The following is a 17,710-nucleotide window of genomic DNA, read 5'->3' on the forward strand; positions in this document are numbered from 1 at the left end:
ATGGTGGCATGCAGATCTTTGTGGGGACCAGAAGCACGCAAGTCTAGATGATAATCAGAAGACGACGATCCTCGGCAAGATCCTTGCCAAGGATACCCAAAAGACCCCCGGCAAGACCCTTGCCGGGGACGACCACGATGCCACGGCAAGACCCTTGCCGGGGCCCCGGCAAGACTCTTGCCGAAAACATCCACGGGGCCGCAGCCAGGCCCACATCTGCCAAGACTCCACTGCCGTTCCCATGTAGCTGCCAGCCCACCTGCTAGGCAGGCACCTGTGTGGTGATGTGCGGCCTCTAGGCCGACTCGGCAAGCACCTGCGTGGTGCCATGCAGATCTTCGTGAAGACTCTGCCACCGCACCAAATCAGCAGCCAGCCAATGTGGCGCTACACGCCTCGTCAGTTCTGACGCGCGTCGAAGCCAGGCGAGGCGGCGACAGCTGGGACGAGCTTCTGTGACGTCCCCGATAAAGCAAGAAGGGCACGTCGGCAGCACATTAAATGCATTTGTCCTATGGTGCCAGGAGATAGACTCGACTACTGTATAGCTTTCCACCTCCTGTGTGCCACTATGGCAGCCCCTTTGACTATAAAAGGAGGCCCATGGCGTACTGACAGAGTATTCGGATTTTTGGACCCTGCATGCCTTGTAGCTAGTCCAAGAACACCAGATAAACATACACCAGCAGGAGTAGGGTATTACGCATCACTTGCGGCCCGAACCTTGATAACCCCCCCCCCCCCCGTGTTAATCTCTCAATCCCGCTCTTTCCACAGCCCCGCGCCCGCCAACCATAGCAAAAAGGGATTCCTCGTGATCCCGTAGGTGTTGTTTCCCCCGACATCTTTGGCGCGCCAGGTAGGGGACGCAAGCCGTGGAAATCTGGTTATGGAGCCGACGCGATGACTCTTTCATGGGGATGGCTCGAAGGGAGAAGGCGACGTTGATCGGCCGCCCTCTGGTGTCGTCCGTAGCTTTGACAGCCATCCGCGTGGCCCCGAAAAGCTAAGTCATGTAAAATTTTGGCTAATTTCATTTATATGAGTCTGTCCTCCTCGAAAGATCTCTTTCCTTGTATGGGAAAGCTGCACGCAATGGGACCCTTCCGCTATTAGCAACGCCCTTGTCTCTGGATCGAGTCCGCTTGACAGTTTATGCAGACGCGCTGAGAACGGCAAGGTGGCCTACCCGCTACTAGCCGCGCTCTTGTCCTGTTTCGAGTCCGCTCAACAGTTCAAGCGACCGCCCTGGGAGCGGCAAGGTGTTTTCCCGATAGCAAGCGCCCTCCCGGCAGGGTGCTAAGGATCCATCCTCAAAGCACCACGGCATGGGTTTACGCACCGGCAGCCTTATCTCACCAAGCGTAGGGTGCAAACATACAAAGAAAGATCTAACGAGAAGATAGCATGCATGATATTGAAGTACTGCAGAGTTAAATTACATCAAATAATCAATGCGGTTCTAACTTAAGATAAAATTGTCTTGGTCTTGAACTCTCAGTGGCAACTAGAAACGGGGTGCCTAGTCCCGGCGCTGGCCCTCCATCGTCTCAACTCCATCGACGCAGTTGATGATGGGCTTGATACGCTCCTTCAGCACCGCGAGGTCCGTCTCCTCTGGCAAGCTCCCCAACACATCGACAAAGTTGACGGTGGGGTTCCAGAACGCCACCTTGGTGAGTACCTTGGTCAGGGTGCCCCGGCAGAGCCTCCGGGACTCGTTCGCTAGATAAGTTGCCCGGTTGGAACGGAGCTGCTCCAGGGCTCCAAGAACGCCCTCAAAGAACAGGGTCAGTCTGGCGTTGGGACTCACGTTCGGCTCCGGGAGGTACCTCACATTCGGCATCCCCATGGTAGCCAGCTTCGTGGTGATCCTACCGGCGACGTCGGCGAGGCGGCTGACCCAACGGTTTATGCTCTCCGTGTACTCCTTGTGTTCGGGGGCATCATTCCTCCGCAGCTGCCTCTCCTCCTCCAGACCCTTGGTCAGGGTCTCTTCCCGGGCCCTGACCTCCGAAAGCGTCCCCTCAAGGCCCTCCAGCTCCAGCTTCAGGTCATTGATGGCGTCGTTGGCCTTGGAGAGCAGCTCGACCTTGCCAAGGACTATGGCATGCGCCTCCGCCATAGCGCCGTTGGCCACATCCTTCTCCGCTATCAGCTTCAAGACCCGTTCCTTCAGCCCATCCCGCTCCACCTCCAGCTCCGCCACCTTGCCGGCATGGACCAGGGCTTGAGCATTGAGTGCCTCCTTGTGCCTCTGCTCTAGCTCCTGGGTTCACTGCGTGACGAGCTTCTCGACCTCCTCATCCTTTCCGCGGAGTGTGGCGGCGAGCACCTCCTCATGAGCGGCAAGGTCCTCCTCCTGGGAGTTCAACTCGGCCTGGTGCTGGTGCCGGGCGGCCTCGTCCTTGGCGGCCTATTCCCTCGCCGCCTCCTGGGCTTTCTCGATGTTGGCCTGCTTCAGGATGAGCTCCTGTCTGCGCTCAGCCAACAGATCCTGGGCAACTTTTAGTTCATTGTGGGCCTAGCGGAACCAGGCCCGCATCTCAGCGACGCGCTCCTCGAGGTTCACCTTCGCTTTGTCCACCGCCGTCATCCTGGACTTCACCTTGTCCAGGCGGGCATGGTGAAGCGCCTGGAGCTTTTGGAAGTTGACGCTCATGGCCCGAAGGAGTTGCCCCTCTTGGGAACCGCCACCACCGGCACTCGGTTCATCAACAACCTCAAGCCCGGCGGTGGCGAGTGCCTCATCATCGAACACCTCCCCCTCGGTTGGCACCCTGGTGCTCGCCGTTCCTGGGAGGCGGACGAACAGGTCGTCGCTCACCTTCAAATATTTGCTCGAGCCAGAGGCAGCCGAGGAGGAAGGTTGATCATCGACCAACCCCTCCCCGGCAAGCCCCTTGGCAGCCTCTTTAGTGGCGGTCTTGGCGGCCTCCTCGACGGCAATCTTATTGGCCTCGTCTTCGGCGTCCTTGGAGGCCTCCTTAATGACGGTGTTGATATCCTCCTAGGCCGCCAAGGAAGGGCCTGGATACCAAGAAGGGGAATGAGACAGAGCCAAGACCAAGATTCGAAAAGAATAAGAAGGAACAGGGACGAGAAGCGAACCACTTACCCACACCAGGCTGGGAAGAAGTGGCGCCTTCCCCACCAACATTCGTTGGCGGGGCAGAACCATCGGCACCCAAGATCGCTCCCTCCTCCATTTGTGTGGGCTCGGTGGTCGATGCCCTTGCTGGGGATGCCCCTCTGGGTGGCGTAGTCGAGGGGGTGGCACGTTGGGGGTGGCCCTCGGTGGCTCCTCCTATTGCCGTTCTCCTCCTGCAAACCCGGCAAGGTCAACATCAAAGATTCACACCCCAAGGCTCATCAGTGAAAGAGTGAGTGGCGGACTCACGCTGGGGGCTGAAGCGAGGGCTGCGTCGGGGGCTGCTGTCCGGCCTGCTCTCAACCAACAATGGCGTATGCGGAGTACCCGCCGGGGGCTTGTCGCCCGCTGAGGCCTTGGCCCTCTTCGCCACCCTTTGCGCCAGCGTGTCCGTGTCCCTATGAAGATGACACTACTACCTCTTGAGCACTGCGTTGGTTTTCCCTTGAAGAGGAAAGGGTGATGCAGCAAAGTAGCGTAAGTATTTCCCTCGTTTTTTGAGAACCAGGGTATCAATCCAGTAGGAGGCCGTGCACAAGTCCCTCGCACCTACACAAACAAATAAATCCTCACAACCAACGCGATAAGGGGTTGTCAATCCCTACACAATCACTTACGAGAGTGAGATCTGATAGATATGATAGGATAATATATTTGGTATTTTTATGATAAAAAGAAATAAAAGATGCAAGTAAAATAAATGGCAAAGGAAATAACTAAGTATTGGAAGATTAATATGATGGAAGATAGACCCGGGGGCCATAGGTTTCACTTGTGGCTTCTCTCAAGAGCATAAGTATTTACGGTGGGTGAACTAATTACTGTTGAGCAATTGACATAATTGAGCATAGTTATGAGAATATCTAGGAATGATCATGTATATAGGAATCACGTCTGAAACAATTAGACCGACTCCTGCCTACATCTACTACTATTACTCCACACATCGACCGCTATCCAGCATGCATCTAGAGTATTAAGTTCAAGAGAACAGAGTAACGCTTTAAGCAAGATGACATGATGTAGAGGGATAAACTCATGCAATATGATATAAACCCCATCTTGTTATCCTTGATGGCAACAATACAATACGTGCCTTGTTGCCCCTACTGTCACACGGAAATGACACCGCAAGATTGAACCCAAAGCTAAGCACTTCTCCCATTGCAAGATTGAACCAAACTGATAATTCAAAGAAACTTGCAAAGATAACCAATCATACATAAAAGAATTCAGAGAAGATTCAAATATTTTTCGTAGATAAACTTGATCGTAAACCCACAATTCATTGGTCTCCACAAACACACCGCAAAAGAAGATTACATCGAATAGATCTCCACAAGAGAGGGGGAGAACTTTGTATTGAGATCCAAAAAGAGAGAAGAAGCCATCTAGCTAATAACTATGGACCTGTAGGTCTAAAGTAAACTACTCACACTTCATCGGAGGGGCTATGGTGTTGATGTAGAAGCCCTCCGTGATCGATGCCCCCTCCAGCGGAGCTCCGGAAAAGGCCCCAAGATGTGATCTCGTGGATACAGAAAGTTACGACGGTGGAATTAGGGTTTTGGCTCCGTATCTGGTAGTTTGGGGGTCGTAGGTATATATAGGAGGAAGGAGTACGTCGGTGGAACAACAGGGGGCCCACGAGGGTGAAGGGCGTGCCTGGGGGGTAGGCCCGCCCCCTATCTCGTGCCTTCCTCGTTGATTGCTTGATGTAGGGTCCAAGTCCTCTGGATCATGTTCATTCCAAAAATCACGTTCCCGAAGGTTTCATTCCGTTTGGACTCCGTTTGATATTCTTTTTCTGCGAAACCCTAAAATAGGCAAAAAAAACATCAATTCTGGGTTGGGGCTCCAGTTAATAGGTTAGTCCCAAAAATATTATAGAAGTGTATAATAAAGCCCAATAATTTCCAAAGCAGAATATAATATAGCAGGAAACAATCAAAAATTATAGATACGTTGGAGATGTATCAGACACCAAATCAAAGGAAGATAACACGGGCGTAAGGTCGGGAAGTGATGGGGGCATAATACTTACTCATCCTCCACCTCCTCCTCCGCTAGCTTCCTCATCCTTGCCGGGCTGACGGACACGAGGTCGAACTTGGCCTCTACGGTGCCGTCCGAAGGAGGAGGAGAAGGGGACGGGGTCCGGTGCCGCTTGGACGAGGAAGAAGCAGTTGCTGTCCTCTTCGCCATTGCGGCCTTCACCGCCTTCTTCGCTATCGCGGCCTTCATCGCCCTCATCTCGCGCACAGGCTGCCCCTGGGCCGGCTGCCGCTGCGTGATCCTGCCGGGCCGGACCGGCTCGCCAGAGGAAGCCCATCGCAGGACGCGCCGCCTCCCCGTGGCCGGGGGGTCGTTCACCTTGATCTCCCTTTCGGACGACTCGTCGCCCACGTCTTCCACAAGGGGAGCCTCATCGTCGGTGCTGCTGGCGTTCCAGGCAGACTACGCCCACTGGGCAAGCTCCCTCTCCTCCGCGGCTGCATTGGCCTCATCCTCCATGCTGCCAGCGCTGCCGGCCTCCCTGGCGAGCGCCGCCTCCGCCGCCCTGGCGGCGATGTAGTCCAGCTCCGCCTTGGTGGTGTCCTAGATAAGCAGCAGCTCGTCGCGGACATAAGCCTCCGACAAGGTGTCGAAGAACTCCTGCATCCTCTCCACCGGCATCTCGGCCTAGGTCGGGTCAAGGCCATGTGCGTTGAAGTCCGGCATCATGGCAATGATGGAGGACTGGAGAGAGTTGTTTCTCAGCAGGACCACTCCCACCGGCAACCCAAACAGGCCCCCCTTGACAGCCTTGCCGGCCTTCGCGGCCCTTCCGGTCCTCTCAGCCCTGCCGTCGCTGCCCACGTCGAGCTGAAAGAGCCTTTGGCAGAAATGGGCATGCCCCATCACCGTGAAGTTATGGTTCAGGCCAAGGCGGAGCCTCATGATGTCGGCCGCATTCCTGAAGTCCTAGGTAGGCCTCCCCTTGTTGTGCAACGGGGCGATTCAGCGACGGATGAAGTCCGACCCAATCATCTCGAGGGTGAGCCCGGCCATGGTGAGGCGATGGATCCTGGTGGTGGTGATCAAGAGCTTCTTGTCATTGGCGTCGAGGTTGCTCCAGTGTGCGCGGTGGGTCGGTGAGCTCTAACGAACCCAGCAAAACTCATGCGGGTACTCCTCCTCGATCCAGCACCACCAGCCCCGCCACTCCTCCCACCTCTCCTTCTGGGCACCCTCCGGGTACGTGCCTTTCTCCTGGGTCCTCAGGATCCAGGCGATGCTCCCAAAGATGGCACCCCCTGGTTGGCGGCGGGGAAAGAAGTTGTGGCGGAAGAGCGCCGTGCTAGGGAGCACCCCAGCAAAGCCCTCGCAGAGGTGGGCGAAGAGAGCCATGCACGCCACTGCGTTCGGCATGAGATCCAAAAGATGGAAGTTGTAGGTGTGCATGACGTCGTTGAAGAAGTCAGAGAAAGGGGGCAGAGCCCGTAATAGAACAAATCAACAAAGAAGGGGTACCGATTTGGGCCATTCTCGGCAAACTCGGCGGGGACGACGCACGTGGTAGGGTGTCCCGTCGTCTTCCTCTCCAACAGGGGCAAGAAGAAGTTCTTGAGGTGAACCGCATCAACCGTCGAAGGGAAGTAGGCGAACTGCGTCCGCCACGCCACCAACTCGCTCTCCGGCGCCTCCTTCTCCCCGGCATCCTTGGCCGCTCCCTTGCCCCATGGCAGCTGGGAGTTGGTGAAGGATCAAGAGCAATGGGGTGCAGCGGCAACAAGCAGAGGCGAGAACTTCGAATCTTTTACCTGAGGAAGAAGAGAGGGATGGCGGTTCCGAGATTGGAAGAGGCACAGAGGGTAAATGAGCAGCGCGCCTGTGGTTTTTTTCTCCCTTTTATGGGGAAGGCACGAGCCGCCTCTTTACCATTTACTATGATGTGACGCATGAGGACAGCAACCTCCCCACGCATGACCTCCACGTCACGCACGACCCCCACATCGCGCATTCAACGCGGGTCGTGGGGAAGTGCGATGCACGAGGGAGTTACAGCACTACAACTCGGCCCCGCATGCCCGCGCACCGTTTTGGGCCTAGCCCAACAACGCGTCGCGCTTATGTATGGCCCAGGCCCAGGGGCTCCTGTCGGTGCACAAAAGGAGGGGTCCTATTTTGTATCCCTTTACTTGTGCACGGGCAGTTGGAGCCGTGTCTGTGGCCACACCTAGCGGGACAGAGGAAGGAAACAAAGCCACAAGACAACCAGAGCAATGCCAAGCCAGAAACACGAAGAGCAGAAGGGTGAGGTGAGTGTCGGTGTCAAAACCAGCGGATCTCGAGTAGGGGGTCCCGAACTGTGCGTCTAGGCCGGATGGTAACAGGAGACAAGGGACACGAGGTTTTACCCAGGTTCGGGCCCTCTCGATGGAGGTAAAACCCTACGTCCTGCTTGATTAATATTGATGATATGGGTAGTACAAGAGTAGATCTACCACGAGATCGAGGAGGCTAAACCCTAGAAGCTAGCCTATGGTATGATTGTTGATGTGTATGTTCTATCGACTAGCCTGGCCCTGGTTTATATAATGCACCAGAGGCCTAGGTTAACAAGAGTCCTAGCCGAATACGCCGGTGGGGAGAAGTCCTTGTCTTGATCGCCAAGTCTTGTGGAATCTTCCTTGTATGCGGCAGCTGTCCGAACTGGCCCATGAGTATACGGCCACGGGGGTCCTCGGCCCAATCTATCAGATCGGGAGATGACGTGTTGAGTACCCCCTAGTCCAGGACACCGTCAGTAGCCCCCTGAACCGGTCTTCAAGTTAGGGACGCCCCTCGATTCTTCCGAACTGTTCTTCATCTTCATTCGTCGGTCTTGAAAACTGGTTCAACAAATCTTCTTTATCTTCGATCTTGAGGATCGCCGAAATGCATTCGACGGGTTTACACGTCGGGTATCCGAGGAGCCCCTTTAAGTTTCCGGCCTTTATCAATGCCTTGTTATTTTTATGCCACACCTCGGGTTTGAAGTTGTTCCCGGGAGGCAGTGTCCTCTTGCGTCCGAGCTCCAACGCTGGACTGCATTAGAGGTATCTTTTGCAGCAAAGCACCAACGCCGGACTGCTTTCCGAGCTCGAGCGCTGGAATGTATCCGAGCTGCTACGCCGGACTGTGTCCAAGCTCCAACGCCGGACTATATCCGAGGTGTCATATCACCTTGGTTCAAAAAAGTTGAAGGAGTTTAGCCGAGCTTAATGCCGGAAATGCCCTCTATGGAGCCAGCCACTAGCGCCCGAGCTTTATGCCGGACTGCTTCCGAGGTGGTGCACCACCCCGACTATGGGCCGATTTTTTGTCAATATTTTTTATTGGTGCAATTTATTCTCTGTCGAGATATATAGCCAGTAGCCCTCAAGGTGTGTATCAGTCTAAAACCCGAGATGCACATGATGTAAGACCGCTGATCCCAGTAGCCGCTGAGACTCAGGTTGATTTGCAAAATCGGCCTGAGGATCAAGTCCTAGCTCGGCAGAACACTTCAGGACACTAAAAGCGGCATGCTCAGTCCTCGAGACTCAAGTTGGGTGCGGCTGACCAACCTGAGGATCAAAATCTCCTCGGAAACTATATTGCACATAAAATTTTCTGCATTGGACAAGCAATGCGGTAGCCCCCGAGACACAGGTCGGGTGGCAACACCAGATCAGGGGATCGATGTGCCCCTTTAATATTTGTAAATAATAAGCCCAAAGCCCAGTAGCCCCCGAGCCTTAATGCGGGAACGGGTGGCCGAACTAAGGATCAATATCCATAGTAAAATCACAAAGTATGTGTAATGACTCTATGTATCCAAGTACTTTACGTCATTAATGCTCGGATCCGCATTGTACAAAACTTTGTTGACCGACCATCGGCTTACACCTCCCCGGCCAGTAGTCGAGGAGTGTTTGTCTACTTTATAAAGCCTTTATGAGGGCAAAGATTTACAACAAACAAGGCAATCTGGCCATACGGTGTTATAAACAAAGGTACGCAGAGAGATATGTTATATTACTGTTTAACAGAAGAAATGTCTTCCAAAGGAAATAGTCCTGCTATCGGTTCCTTTCTTTGGGTTGTCATGCTAAGCATGATCATTAAACCTCAGCTCTAATGTAAGAGCAAAATATCGAGGATTTAGTTTGGGAGGCCAGTTAATAGCCCCCGGTAGTGTTCGGCGACAGTCGGGGTCAAGTCGTAAACACTTCGGCCAATGTTATGAACGGCCCGTCTTTTAACATAGTCATCGGATCGTTGACCAGTTTACGCTTATTGTGACAGTCAGTTTTCGGCTTTCTCCACTGAGGTGCTTAACCATGTGAGCTGGAAGCACAATCGCAATGGTTCTCTCTTTGCACGCCTAGCCAAACAAAACGGAACGTAGGAAGCAAGTGCAGGAGCCGGGCAACCCAACTATTGATCGAAGACACAATTCAAAACCAATGCATATATAGCAATATCTGAGAATGTTTTTGCCGAATACCTAAAGGTGTCCGGCGTTGCACTGCGAGACTAATGCTGGAAAAGCACAAATAGTTTAGAAGTGCCAAAAAGCTTGGAAAACCAAGAAACGTCAGTAAAAACATGGCGTCCGAACAAGAGCAAGTGTTCGGTGCCAATCCGAAAATTGGTCTTAGAAAAAGGAAGTGCTTCTGTCGTGCTTTAACATGATACATCCTATCTCAAGACTTCGATCGGGTCAGCCTATGGCTTCAACCTCCTATCCCGAGGGCGGAGTACTTCTCATTAGGCCAGTTTAGCAAACTAAACTCTAGCGGCTTGGAGAGAGAAATTAGGCTCCCCGGCTAGTGACCGCACACTCATGTCGAAAAAAGGAGTGATAAATAATAATAATAATAAAACTTTGCAACGACTAAGAAGAAGAACACCTATTATAAAACGGCTCAAATAAATTTAAGATCCCCCAAGTGACTTGGGTAAAAGAATGATTGCATGTACCGAAGTACTTATATCATATCTATGTTCAACCGAACTTTAAACGCGTCTTAACCGACCGTCGGCTTCTCCCTCTTCGGTCAAGGACTGAAAAGTGTTATTATTCCATCTGTCGAGAATATCGACGGTGTTTCCAATAACTAGGCAATCATATCATAAGGCTGTAACAGACAAAGCGCGCTCAGGGAACTTATGCTATATTACTGCGAAGTGTAAGAAGAATCTTCGAAGAAAATAGTACCCCCACCGATACCTTTCTTCGGTGCTCATTGTTATTATGAGACTTGTGCAATAGATTTTTTGTACTCATGAGTTCCATTGTGTGCCGACCATCATTGAAAACTATAAGAGCGCTAGCTTCAGGCTTCACCCAGTCTGAGGTCCGGCTCGGGTGACCCGATCGTGACAATCACAGAGGTGCTCCCTTTACTCCCTAGCCGAACAATCGGGAACTTAGGGGTAAAAACAGGAGCGAGGCAACCCAACTTGCAAATCGCTTAAGTCAATATGGTGCATATTGTGGCGTAATACACGAACAAGGAACGAAGCCGTACAAGTATAATCATATGCAACAGGAAAAGCTTCATAAAGGAAGCCCCCAAATAAATGGGGTATTTGAATTTATGCATCACAAACAAAGTTTGGACAAGGAAATTTTTTACAAGCAACTTTTTTCCAAAAAAGTATAATGCTTGGTCGAACCGAGCACAAGTTAGAAATTAAATCTTTGAGTATGAAAGCGACTTAGCTGGTTAATGTGTTCGGTATTGATGACGCGGTCCGAGCTTGATGCGGGGCAAGGTTCCATCCCCAAGCCGGTCCCGAGGTGGCGGAGCGGAGAGCTCGACACGCCGAAGTGATGACATAGCACGGTCAATGCAGACCGGCAGAGTGACGCCGAAGTCCCGGGATCCTTTTCCTGTGCACAAAAAATAGTGCAAACCGGAGATAATAGTAATAATGATAATTAAAAAAATCGTTGCATAATAAATAAGTTATGCAAAGTGAGTAATAAAAGAAATATGGCCTGGCACCGAAGTCAATGTCGATGCAGGGCGTCGGCGTGATGCGGTAAAGGCGTGGCAAAGCCTGAATTCGCAGGTCGGTCCGAGCTCCGGATGCGGCGTACGCCGGACTACATACGGAAACTGACCGAACCACCATGCGACTGTTGTTAATGCGGCCACCATTTGATAGACCTGTGTACATATGATGGACAAGCCAGAGTAATAATTCCTTCGGAAAAATGAACCCAAACAAGCAAAAAAATACTGGGATTGATAGCACCTAGTTTATTTGTTGTAGCAATCCGAAGGAAGGTGATTCCCAAAATTGGGACTCGCTCAACACACCCATTGCCTGATGGGCGATAAAACGACGGCATGGCAATGCTGGTAAAGGTTGGCTCGCCAAGGCAAAGCCCTCGGCCCAGCTAACGTGACGGAGGTGGTCGGCTAGTGATGCCGAAGTGTACGGAGTAGGTTGATGAAGAGATGGCGAAGCCCCCGGTCCAGCCGAGATGTCGAAGCCTCGATGTCAGCCGATGAGTCGAAGTAGGTCGACGTGATGGACACCATCTTGAAGAAGCAATAGTGCGGCCCTGTCGATGCAGGTCGTGACGTGGTCGATGTCGGCTTGATGAAGTGACCGTGCGGCGATGCCGGTATGCCCGATACGTGTAATCCGTAGGGCGGCGATGTTGGTGATGATTTATCCTTCGCGATGCCGGACTCATGTTCGGCTTGCCGAGATGATGATCTGAAGAAGTTGAGCTCGGCTCAACAAAGTGACGCCGCGTCTAGCGCAGGTCGGCAGCCGTGGAGTAATATTGCCAGACTGATTTGACACCAGCATGATGTCGAAGATCATGTTCAAAAGATTTTAAAGTTAGTGGGTTGTGTTTGGGAACAAAACACAATACCCCATACAAAACTTCCTTCAAAAGGGATGTCCGAAACCCCATTCATAAAAAGATGAACTCGGGTCGGATTTGTTTTCACGCAGAAAACAGATCCGAAAAGTGATGCACTAATCGGAAGGTTCCTGGAGTTTTGACGGTCGGATCGAGCTGAAATTTTGAGAGGTGGTAGATATAGGAATTCCGCAGCCGATCAACGGTTGGATCTTCCAAAGGATGTCCGAGCTAGAAGCTGGACACCACGCCCTAAACTCATCCAGATTCCTGTCCAGATTTGACAGGGCTCTGGTATATCATGGATTGCCAGAGATTCCTTCATCGGAACTTGACAAAATTTTCCAGGGTTATTGTAGACTCAATTTCGCACAATATCACCAAAGAGATCATCAAATATATACTCGAGGAGGTGGTGGCGGCATATATGAGTTCACTGTCCAAAAAAACAGCACGGTCGCTTGAGGGCAATGTTGACGTTGAGCCCCCGAGCTCCATAGATGATTCCTCCGTGATCTTTCTAGAGATCGGAGTTGATGTTTGATGAAGGCCCTCGTCCAAACATGGTGATCCGAACATGGGGCGCAATTCTTGGTCGAACCAAGGTGACCAGTCGAGCTGGTGACGAAGATGCCGAAGTCATAGTTGATCTGCAGGCGAGCCATCGATCCTTTTGTCGATCACACAGCGGAACTCTCAATGAAAGCACCAATGTCGGTGTCAAAACCGGCGGATCTCGGGTAGGGGGTCCCGAACTGTGCGTCTAGGACGGATGGTAACAGGAGACAAGGAACACGTAGTTTTACCCAGGTTCGGGCCCTCTCGATGGAGGTAAAACCCTACGTGCTGCTTGATTAATATTGATGATATGGGTACTACAAGAGTAGATCTACCACGAGATCGAGGAGGCTAAACCCTAGAAGCTAGCCTATGGTATGATTGTTGATGTGTATGTTCTATCGACTAGCCTGGCCCTGGTTTATATAATGCACCAGAGGCCTAGGTTAACAAGAGTCCTAGCCGAATACGCCGGTGGGTAGAAGTCCTTGTCTTGATCGCCAAGTCTTGTGGAATCTTCCTTGTATGCGGCAGCTGTCCGAACTGGCCCATGAGTATACGGCCACGGGGGTCCTCGGCCCAATCTATCAGATCGGGAGATGACGTGTTGAGTACCCCCTAGTCCAGGACACCGTCAGTGAGCCCCTCCCCGGCTAGGCCCTTGCCGGGGCGGCCTCCACAGCCCTGGCAAGAACCTTTCCGGGGCAACTTGCCCAACACCAGCAGAGCCGCCACCCTTGAGCCCAACATTTCCAACACCATCAACCACTTTGGAACCGAGGCTCGGTAGGCACCTCCATGGTGGCATGCAGATCTTTCTGGAGACCAGAAGCACGCAAGACTTGATGATTACCATAAGAGGGCGATCCTCGGCAAGATCCTTACTAAGGATACCCACGAGACCCCCGGCAAGACCCTTGCCGGGGCCCCGGTAAGACCCTTGCTGGGGCCCCGGTAAGACTCTTGCTGAAAATATCCGCGGGGACCGCAGCCAGGCCCACATCTGCCAAGACTTCACCGCCGTTCCCATGCAGCCGCCAGCCCACCAGCTAGGCAGGAGCCTGCGTGGCGACGTGCGGCCTCTAGGCTGACTCGGCAAGCACCTGCGTGGTGGCATGCAGATCTTCGTGAAGACTCTGCCACCGCACCAACTCAGCAGCCAGCCAGTGGCGCTACACGCCTCGTCAGTTTGGACACGCATCGAAGCCAGGTGAGGCGGCGACAGCTAGGACGAGCTTCCTTGTCGTCCCGGATAAAGCAAGAAGGGCACATCGGCAGTGCATTAAATGCATTTGTCCTACGGTGCCAGGAGATAGACTCGACTACTGTATAGCTTTCCACCTCATGTGTGCCACTGTGGCAACCCCTTTGACTATAAAAGGAGGCCCGCGGTGTACTGAGAGAGGATTCGGATTTTTTGGACCCTGCACACCTTGTAGCTAGTCCAAGAACACCAGATAAACAGAAACCAGTAGGGGTAGGGTATTACGCATCACTTGCGGCCCGAACCTGGATAACCCCCCCCCCCCCCGCGTGCATTAATCTCTTAATCCCACTCTTTCCACAGCCCCGTGCCCGCCAATCGTAGCAAAAAGCGATTCCTCGTGATCCCGTAGGTGTCGTTTCCCATGACAGCGTCAAATTCATCCTTGATGCCTGCCTGGACCATAAACTCCTCTGACGACCATTCACAAGGCCGCACTTGAGCTTCCCTCGGTGGTTCATCGTCCGGCTCACGTATCGCAAGCCTCGGTCCTTGCTTCCTTGAGGAACCACCTTGGTACATTTTCCTAAAAAATTCTTCCTCTGAAAAATTTCTGAAATTTTTAGTGACTCAAAATAAAAATGAACCAAACTCAACAAGATTGATAGCAACTACTCCCACAAGTTCCTAGAGGCTATATCATGCATTAAAACTACCTTGGACCATATAAATTTGGCATGCAAGCTCAAGAACAGGGTCACCATAGTAACAAAAATTTGCAATACATAAGGCACTACAACAAAAACTAATTGGACCATGGGAGGAGTCACATACCGAAGAACATGTGTGGATGTTGGAATAAGTGGAGGGGGTCCATGTGGGGTCCACGAGGCAGGGGGTGTGCCCCAGGGGGGCGCCCTGGAATCTCGTGGCTAAATGGTGGGTCCCCCTGGTGTGTTCTCAGGGCAAGATATTCTTAAATATTCTACAAAAATTCATATTTCATTTTTAGGACGTTTGGAGAACTTTTATTTTTAGGGTATTTTTTATTGCAAGGATAATTCAAAAAACAGACAGAAAATACTACATTTTCTTTATTTAATCTAAATAACATAAAGTAAAAGGAGGGTACAGCGAATTGTGCTTTCTAACTTCATCCATGGCATGCTCATCAAAAGGAATCCACTAACAAGGTTGATCAAGTCTTATTACCAAACTCTTTCCAAATAACATGAAACCGGAGAATTTTCGAATAACACTAGGTTACCTCAACGGGGATATGCACATCCCCAACAATAAGAATATCATATTTCTTCCTGACAGTAGGAAGAGGAAATTCAAAACCTCCCATAGTGATTGTTGAAAATTTTCCAATAGAATTGATAATGTTGACTTGAGGTTGTTTCCTCGGAAAGTGTACCATATGCTCATTACAATTAACATGAAAAGTGACATTGCCTTTGTTACAATCAATAACAGCCCCTGCAGTATTCAAAAAGGGTCTACCAAGGATAATCGACATACTATCGTCCTCAGGAATATCAAGAATAACAAAGTCCGTTAAAATAGTAACGTTTGCAACCACAACAGGCACATCCTCACAAATACCGACAAGTATAGCAGTTGATTTATTGGCCATTTGCAAATCTATTTCAGTAGGTGTCAACTTATTCAAATCAAGTCTACGATATAAAGAGAGAGGCATAACACTAACATCGGCTCTAAGATCACATAAAGTAGTTTTAACATAGATTATTTTAATGGAGCATGGTATAGTTGGTACTCCTGGATCTCCTAGTTTCTTAGGTATTCCACATTTAAAAGTATAATTAGCAAGCATGGTGGAAGTTTCAGCTTCCGATATCTTTCTTTTATTTGTAACAATATCTTTCATGTACTTAGCATAAGGATTCATTTTAAGAATATCAGTAAAACGCATACACAAAAAGATAGGTTTAATCATTTCAGCAAAGCGCTCAAAATCCTCATCATCCTTTTTCTTGGATAGTTTAGGAGGAAAAGGCATGAGTTTCTGAACCCATGGTTCTCTTTCTTTACCGTGCTTCCTAGCAACGAAGTCTCTCTTATCATAACGTTGATTCTTTGATTGTGGGTTATTAAGATCAATAGCAAGTTCAATCTCTACACCATTGTTATTGTTGGGTTGAGCATCAATATGAACATCATCATTCACATTATCACTAGGTTCATGTTCATTACCAGATTGTGTTTCAACATCAGAAATACAAATATCATTGGGATTCTCATGTGTGTCAACAACAGGTTCACTAGAAGCATGCAAAGTCCTATCATTTTTCTTTTTCTTCTTCTTAGAAATACTAGGTGTATCAACATTAGTTCTCTTAGAATCTTGCTCAACTCTCTTAGGGTGGCCCTCAGGATACAAAGGTTCCTGAGTCATTTTACCCCCTCTAGTCATAACTCTAACAACATTATCATTTTTCTTATTAGTTAATTCATTGAGCAAATCATTTTGAGCTTTAAGCACTTGTTCTACCTGAGTGGTAACCATAGAAGCATGTTTACTAATAAGTTTAAGTTCACCTTTAACTCTAGACATATAATCACTCAAGTGTTCAATCATATAAGCATTGCGTTTCAATTGTCTACCAACATAAGCATTGAAGTTTTCTTGTTTAACAATATAATTATCAAACTCATCTAAGCATTGGCTAGCAGACTTATAACAAGGGATATCACCTTCATCAAATCTATAGAGAGAATTTACCTTTACTACCTGTGTCGGGTTATCAAGACCATGTATTTCTTCAATAGGTGGTAAATTCTTAACATGTTCAGCTTTAACACCATTTTCTTTCATAGATTTCTTTGCCTCTTGCATATCTTCAGGACTGAGAAATAGAATATCTCTTTTCTTCGGCGTTGGCTTAGGAGTTGGTTCAGGAAGTGTCCAATCATTATCATTACTCAATATATTATATTCAATAGCAATTCAGCTTGCTCAACAGTTCTTTCCCTGAAAACACAACCAGCACAACTATCCAGGTGGTCTCTGGAAGCATCGGTTAGTCCATTATAAAATATATCAAGTATTTCATTTTTCTTGAGAGGATAATCAGGCAAAGCATTAAGTAATCGGAGAACCCTCCCCCAATCTTGTGGGAGACTCTCTTCTTCAATTTGCAGAAAATTATATATTTTCCTTAAGGCAACTTATTTCTTATGAGCGGGGAAATATTTAGCAGAGAAGTAATAAATCATATCCTCGGGACTACGCATGCAACCAGGAGTAAAAGAATTAAACCATGTTTTAGCATCACCCTTTAATGAGAACGGAAATAACTTAAGGATATAGTATTAACGAATTTTTTCCTCATGAGTAAATAGGGTGGCTATATCATTCAATTTAGTAAGATGTGCCATAACAGTTTCAGATTCATAGCCATAAAAAGGATCAGATTCAACCAAAGTAATTAACTCAGGATCGACAGAAAAATCATAATCCTTATGACAAATACAGATAGGTGAAGTAGCAAAAGCAGGGTCATATTTCATTCTAGCATTCAAAGACTTTTCTTTTAGCTTAGCTGACAATTTCTTAAGATCATATCTATCTTTGCAAGCAAAAAGATCTCTAGCAGTTTCTTCATCCATAACATAACCCTTAGGCACATCAGGCAATTCATATCTAGGGGGAGAATCTTCATCATCACTTTCATCAATATTATCAGTTTCAATAATTTCATTCTCTCAAACCCTAGCAAGATGTTCATCCAGAAATTCACCTAATGGCACAGTATTATCAAGCATAGAAGTAGTTTCATCATAAGCATCATGCATAGCAGAAGTGGCATCATCAATAACATGCGACATATCAGAATCAATAGGAGGAGTAGGTTTAGGTGTCGCAAGTTTA

Source organism: Triticum aestivum, chromosome 6A (assembly GCF_018294505.1).
Source record: "Triticum aestivum cultivar Chinese Spring chromosome 6A, IWGSC CS RefSeq v2.1, whole genome shotgun sequence".
In the NCBI taxonomy this organism is placed as follows: domain Eukaryota; kingdom Viridiplantae; phylum Streptophyta; class Magnoliopsida; order Poales; family Poaceae; genus Triticum; species Triticum aestivum.